The sequence below is a fragment of the Penaeus vannamei genome, chromosome 19, assembly GCF_042767895.1.
Source record: "Penaeus vannamei isolate JL-2024 chromosome 19, ASM4276789v1, whole genome shotgun sequence".
NCBI lineage: Eukaryota > Metazoa > Arthropoda > Malacostraca > Decapoda > Penaeidae > Penaeus > Penaeus vannamei.
Window position 1 is genome coordinate 13130280 of NC_091567.1, and position 7500 is coordinate 13137779.

Here is a 7500-nt window from a genome sequence, read left to right on the forward strand (position 1 = left end):
AAAAGTACAAGATAACAATCAAAATAAACAAATATATAGTTAAACGGAATCAAGTTAGCAAACTTGAAAATATAAATAAAGACACCATCATTCACTTTTAAATCAAAATACACATAAAACAAACAAAAAAGTAAAAGCATACAACACATCTTTGTAAGCAATATACCCGTTATGGATTTCTGTTCTTCACTTGTAAATGTAAATAAGAGAGCGGTCTCCCCCCCCCTCCCCTCCTCCTCTCCAACACCTTTTTCCCTTCTCTGGTGCTGCATTATCTGCCATGCAATTTGCGAAGTGATGTAGAGTAAAGCGTCATAAAAGGGGAGGGGAGATAATTCTATACCATTTACAAACAAATGAAAACTCTGCAATGCAAAACTTACAGATTTCCATGAGCAGTTACACAACAAGAAGCACAAATATGCTGGCCAGGCAATTTCACAAGCAACACTGTTTATGAAGCATTTCATTTCTGGAACAGCGCTAACCCAACATTCACAACAATGCATCTTCTATTATATCTTTTTGGTACTTATAAAATGTTTTATGATGTACCATAGGCACACTGGGAGCCATACAAAAATTCTTCAAGGCAATGAGGAGGAGGATGCAGTGGGTGAGGGAGGAGGGAGGGATTTATTTATTTATTTATTTATTTATTTATTTATCTTTTTTTTTTTTTTTAATACACTTTAAATGTTCTCTAGAAGTCTTAAGCTTTTGTTAATCCTTTTTTATCCTATGATTGTAAAAAATAAGAGGCACTATAAAAAATATATAAATAAAAAAAAAAAAAAATAAAAACAAATAATAATAATGAATGGAAAAACACTACAATGTTGATACTATAGTAGAAGATTCTGAAGATTCCGAAGATGGAATCGAGGACGATTCCGAAACTGCTGTCTCATTTTCTTCAATAAATCTAGTTAGTGCATGGTGGGTTTTTCTACCATTAATAATAACAATAATTATCATAATATATAAATAATAAATAAACAAATAAAATGTCATATAAACTGCAACCCCCATCTTGCCAAGAGACAGTAAGCTCACGTTAGTGACTCAATAATTCATTGCTACCATATGGACAAAAACATCTACATCCATTAGAAATAAAGGTAACTCATTTCATGAAAAAATTTAGTAAAATCCGCTTTATTCTGTAAACACAATAGATCCAATATCGTGACACCTATTTTTGGTGCAGATGACCTCATCCCTTTAAACTGCCTGAGACATTTACACTGCACGCAACAAAGCAAAAACACTGGTCATGGAAAATTTGTACATGGCCACGTTTCTAGAATTTTATTTCTTACATCTTATAAACAATTTTGCACCATATATAAGTTCTGATTTTCTCTTGATGGGCAAAATGGCACCAAATAGAAACTTTACAAATGCCTGGCTATTAATTAGTGTTCTAACTCTGGCTAACTTGTTTGGAGAGAGATACATGTGCTACCTATAAATGCCAGGCCAATGCAAAAGATAACCATAACTGACCACCACTCAGGGTTCACTTCAGTGTTGCAAATGAGAAAAAATGGCAACATGTTGGTGAGGATATTTTTCAATAAGCAAAAAGAAAGTTTAACCTTTAAACCTTATGTAATGAAGATTATGTTTCTTGACTCTAGAATTGCTCAGGAAAGTTCACAAAGGTGACAAGATATAGATGGGCAATGTAAGGTTTAGCAAAAGCAATTACTCATTGGTTTGAGGAAGTCTGAAATAACACAGGAAACACAGACAGGATCTCATTGTGTCATAATAAACCACATAATGGACTGCTTTAGTGAAAGCTTTCTATGCTTTTACCTGCAATATAATTTTGGGGGAAATAAGCTTAGACACTTAATGCTTACTTTTGCAGGGCTGTATCTCCTCCAAGACTGCAGTCAGGGTCTAATAAGCAAACAACCATTGAGAGAGTGCAAATTAAGCAAGCTCAACTATGTCACCTGGCATTTGGCCAAGGTTTGCCATGACATGATTAAATGTCATCCAGCAGTTTTGTCATTTAAATGATATTTCTGTAGCCCCTGGAGAAAATAAAATAAATACATCTTTTGCAAAGTAAATACAAAAAATTAAATGTCATCCAGCAGTTTTGTCATTTAAATGATATCTCTGTAGCCCCTGGAGAAAATAAAATAAATACATCTTTTGCAAAGTAAATACAAAAAATTAAATAAGTGTATAGCCTGTAAATATATAACTTATACATGTAGCATTTAACAGCCTCAAAAGCAAGTTTAAAGAGAGAAAGAAAAGGCTAGAGTAATGATTTTCAAGTCCATCTATCACTTATTTGTATTATGGTACAAAGGTAGCATAAGCTGCAATTTGCTGGAAATGCCCATCTTCAAGCCTGGGGTCTCCATCATATGTATGTCCAACACCACTGTAGTGTGTACTACAGACAGTAACTATGTACTATGGTCTATAATCAACTTTGTAGTCAGTGGTTCTATGGTTTCAATAAGACTAATATTCACAATAATCAATGCTCTGCATCAATCAATGTACAAAAGTTTGTAACACATGCAGTTGAATTGTATTTCTTTTTCTTTCTTCTGATTTCTGTTAACCGTTAATTCCTACAATATTATATTTGCTTCCCAGCAATTGGAATGGCAATTACTACTATTGGATGACTCATTTAAAACAAAAGAATCATAATTCTCTAATAACCAGTTCTTCACATACATCACTACTATCATGTGTGTTTACCTGGGCAAATAAAATATTTCTGCAGACAGTCCAAGAAAGAGTACCTTAAATTAGATCAAAATAATCAAACTGGAGTCCTAATAATCAGAATCAACTATACATTTTCTGAATTTCAAATCTGGATCTCAACAGTAGGTGAAGCTATACACTAATGTCTTTTTTCTAATCACTCAAAAGTTCTAAAATGCAAACAAAATAAACAAATATCTATTTCCTTTAAACTTTATCTGACAAGATAATAAGCAGTCCTTCATTTGAAATATACAATAAACTCTGTAACTATTTCCCTACACCTGTCTGACATGGGGTCAACAACCTCCATCTCACATTACAAGAAGTGCACATGAACAGCAAAACATTTTTCAAATACTTAGGTAATCTAAAACATATTGTTCTTTTTTTTCTTGCTGTATTCCAATAATTTCCAGAAGTTAAGTATGCAAAATGATTGTACTGGCTATTGAGAAATGGTGATCAGCTAGGTATCCAGGGGCAGGGCACAAGGATAAGGAAATACAATGATCAGTAGGGGTCTACGGGCAAAGCTTCCGGGTTAAGGAGGATTTTGGCCCAGAAAACAATCTTTGTGGTAGACTGTGCATATTAGATGGCATTCATTCGTTTCCCTTCAAGTTGGAGACTGTTGTAAACTTTTACCTTTCTAGGAATTTTTCAATTCTTTCTTTACTATGAACTGAATGTTTTTATCAGGAAATGAAAGTTATTTCCTGATAGTCAAGCAATGGCCACAATCCTCCTCCAAACAAACTATACTCTTAAATTCCCTGGAAAGCTACATGAAATATCTCATTCTTGTCTGCTGAAGTCCATGTCTGAATCGAATCTAACCTACTTCAGAAGTTGATTTCATCACCCCTTTTCAATGACAAAGGAAAATAATTTTACAAAACAGGAAAGTAATCTTTGTGGCCTCCCACACATCAAGGGCAAAACTGTCACCGTGTTCCTTTGGGCCGGGTGGAGCTGGAAATGGTTTACTTATCAATAAATTGCCATCGAGTTCTACAAACCATATGGATAATAAGTCATTCAACAAATGAAAGGCAGGTCCATTCTCATACATCATAATTTTCAACAGCTAATGCAATTTGTGAGAATATGTTAGAGAAGAAAAGCAACTTCAAATTCATCAATCAGTATCCATTTCCCAACCTACACAAGTTTGGGAAAATTGGTCAACTTGCAGTTACACCCAACCAACAATTTTCTGATGTACCTAATGTTTTCCTAGTGGTCTACGTAGTGCTTTGAATGATCTCCTACCTCCTTCCTGTCACAAATATCTTTTGTTTTTAGTTATGCCTAACCCCTTGTCCCCCAAAATTCTTGATGGACCTCTAGGAAATTGGGTGTAAAAAATTTCAAAGCACTACATACACCACAAAAAAGCATTCCAGAAAATCATTGGCTGAGTGAAATTGTCATCCACCTAATCTTACTTAATTTCAGACACTGATACATAAAATAATCTGCCAAAGCAAATAATAATGTCAGAGTAAAAAAGTTGTAACTAATGCCATGCTGAGAATAAACCCACAGTGATCAAGTGAGGGTCCAGAGGTGGAGCCCCCAATAAGGAAATACAGTGATCAGATAGGGGCCTGGGGTCAAAGTGGATCATTAGCAATAGAAAATAACAAGTGATTCACACATATTACAATGTGAAAAATCTAAACATGGAATAATAATTGAAAGATTGAGTGGCTGTGTGTGTGGGGGGGTGTATGGTCACTTTATATACAAGGAAATGCACCTGCTGATTCGATGTACTGATTAACTTGATATATCTTAATCAGAAAGTGTAATTATATCCCAGAGATATAACAGTTTGGATAGCTAAATAAATACTGATTTGCTTCCAAATGATATCATGGTAAAACTGTATGGATGCACTAAGCTAGGGCAAACTGAAGTTGAGGTAATTTTCTGGAATAATTCCCCTATACAGATTGCTACAATTTGGATGGAATCCTTTAACTCTACTATCTAAATATAGAAACTATTGCTTGCAAACCCAAACCCCCACATCCTTAGCCCTGACAGAAAGAGAAATTGCAGGGCAAAATATAAATAACATACACAGAATTAATTACCTTATGTCTGATGAAGGGGGTTATGCTAAATGTGACCCCCTTATGAGGGTAACTACCCCTTAATCCCCACAATGAAAGACTCCTCCACATATTCATGGAAGGAGATTTCCTGCAGAAAAAAAAAATTCTGCAGGAAATCCAATGATTTCATCAATTTTTGGTGTTGTTTCTTCTGCAAATGAACCGTTGAAGAGATCGAGTACCATTTCTCCATTAACGATCTTAATCTGATAGTTCAGGTAGCAGGGAAGGGCTTAAGTTTATCAAAGAAATTACAGGGTAAAACAGCCTTGAGAACAATATGCATAAAACCAACACAAAAATGCTTCAAATCAGCCAATGAAACTCTACAGAAGTACTCGCCATCTCTGAAATTCTATGGACCAATGCACCAAAATTAAAAATGCAACCCACCTTTTGGTAAAATCTATGGGAACTCACACATCCAAACCCCTCAAAAAACATACTGACCAATAAGCCAACCTAATATAACAATATATGTTGCCATGACTGGGCAAGTCCTTCAGGAACTAACCGAAGGGAGGGTTGATGGGCCAATACTCCCTCCAAAAACATTCTTTTCATCTCAGTATGTATGGCAAGATAGAGATCCATTCACACAATAAAAAAAAAAATTACTACATACCTTTATATCTGGAAATGTCAACTTTCTTTTGCTTCTTTCCACTGTCTGGATTGTTTTAATTTAAATCACTTTTTTGGGGCATTTGAGGCTCTTGATGGGCTCAGATATCAAACAGGGATGATTACTAAAGTCTATCTATTCTCTGTTGCCATTTTAAAGTGTTAAGAATAACCCAGAATCAACATAACACTGGAGACGCAACATTTCTCACTGGCCCTCTATCACTAAATGGCCGATGAGCTGTCAAACCTCGCAGAGGGCAACAAAGTCTGAAACACACGATACGCAGAGCATTCTAAAGAACTGTATAGATAAATGTTAAAACACATAAATGAAGTAAAACAACATTAATAAAAGACTTTTAAGGCATAAATGTGTAGCAGCAGACACTGATAATTAGCAAAATATAATTCTGACAAGTGCGTGGTAACACATAAACCATTTGGGGTAAATTTACTGGGAATAACCTTGGAATGATTACCGAGACGTAAACTAAGACTTCATCCATGGCATAAGGTGTGCAAAAGAAAATAATGGAGATACATAACAAACGCGAGATCAAACTATCTTTTTCTAAGCCACTCGCCTTATTTACATCTCGAATGTTTGCAATACTATGACCGCTCAACCCATCCCTGCAATCTTTTAAGTAGTTCATTACTACATGCTTGTGAAGACAATTATTTTGTAAATTTCAATGTCAGATTTTCATAATTCATGTATTTTAAGTATTCCTTTATTTTACGTTAACTATCTTTTATGTGTTTTGATAGTTTTACACTATTCTTTACAAAAACCTAATGTGCAATTATGCTTTCCGCTGGGACTTTAAAGACCAAGCGACCGTCATTCTTCAACAAACACCGGTGAGGAATGTTACGTTTTCAGTGCTGCCTCAATTCCGGGTATTTTGTAAATCAACATAGTGGTTTGGCAGAAGTAATAAACCTTAGTAACCAAGACCACTTGAAATGTGAACCTGTAAAGTGCCCTAAATTTCTGGGAAAAGTGATTAGAAACCAAGCCATCCAGAAAATAGACACAAGTGAAGGAAAGCTTGGTGTCTCAAGATATAAGGTATTTGGTTTATTCTTTAGGGTATGTCTGCAGCTCTATCATGCCATACATGCCAAGATGAAGAGAATGTTTCCCAGGGGGTGTTGGGGGCAGTCAAAGCAACTTTAATTGTTCAATAAAATTTGTGCCATAGAATTAGGTTGCTTTATTGGTCAGGATGTACTGGGTGGTGTGAATTCCCATAGAATTTACCGAAAGGTGGGTTGGATTCCTGTAGCTTTTTTGAAAATTGGCACGTTGGTCTGTAGACTTTCAAAGATGGCGGACACGACTCTGTTTCATCAGCTGATTTAAGGCATTTTTTATGCCAATTTTATGCATTTCTGTGTTCTATTCTTATTTCAGCTTGTTTTACCTCATAATTTCCCTGATATAATTCATGCTCTCCCCTGCTTTCGGGACTTAACACATTAAGATTCTCGGACGCTACTGCTATGGAAATGATCATCAGATTCGTTCTCACCACACAAGAATACATCTGATGATATGAATATTGTCTAGGAAGTCCTGATTGCTATAAGCAGTAAAATAACCTCTATTTCTTAAGCTCTATAATATGGCGGTGTCCAATTCCTTCTATCTGCGCTCTATCAGTAACCTATACCCTATCTTGCTATGCATACCAAGGTATTGGAGCAGAGCCCCCATCAACCCTTCTCTCTGGCAGTAATGCCATCATGCCAATTTAGACTGATGAATAAAAGTTGTGACATGGAGATGGGAACTTAGTCACTAGGAAGTGCATCTGTACTGTGAAGAAGTATCATATCATAACAAAGATAACCATCTATATTTATTTCTTTTACTAAATACATCTGTGTCAATAAACCAAGCTCATCTATACAATCTGGTTATAACCGAGGCAATCATACTGTAAACAGATAAAACAAAAACAACCAATATTACCCTTATAATTATCACAAA

The 7500-nt window shown here is 35.3% G+C and overlaps 1 protein-coding gene across 1 annotated transcript in view; it reads right to left on the bottom strand.

Moving 5' to 3' along the window:
- Window positions 1–7500, bottom strand: part of LOC113800275 (polyadenylate-binding protein 2-B) — a gene marked incomplete in the record, with an annotated part of 26825 nt that overhangs the window by 18732 nt on the left and 593 nt on the right.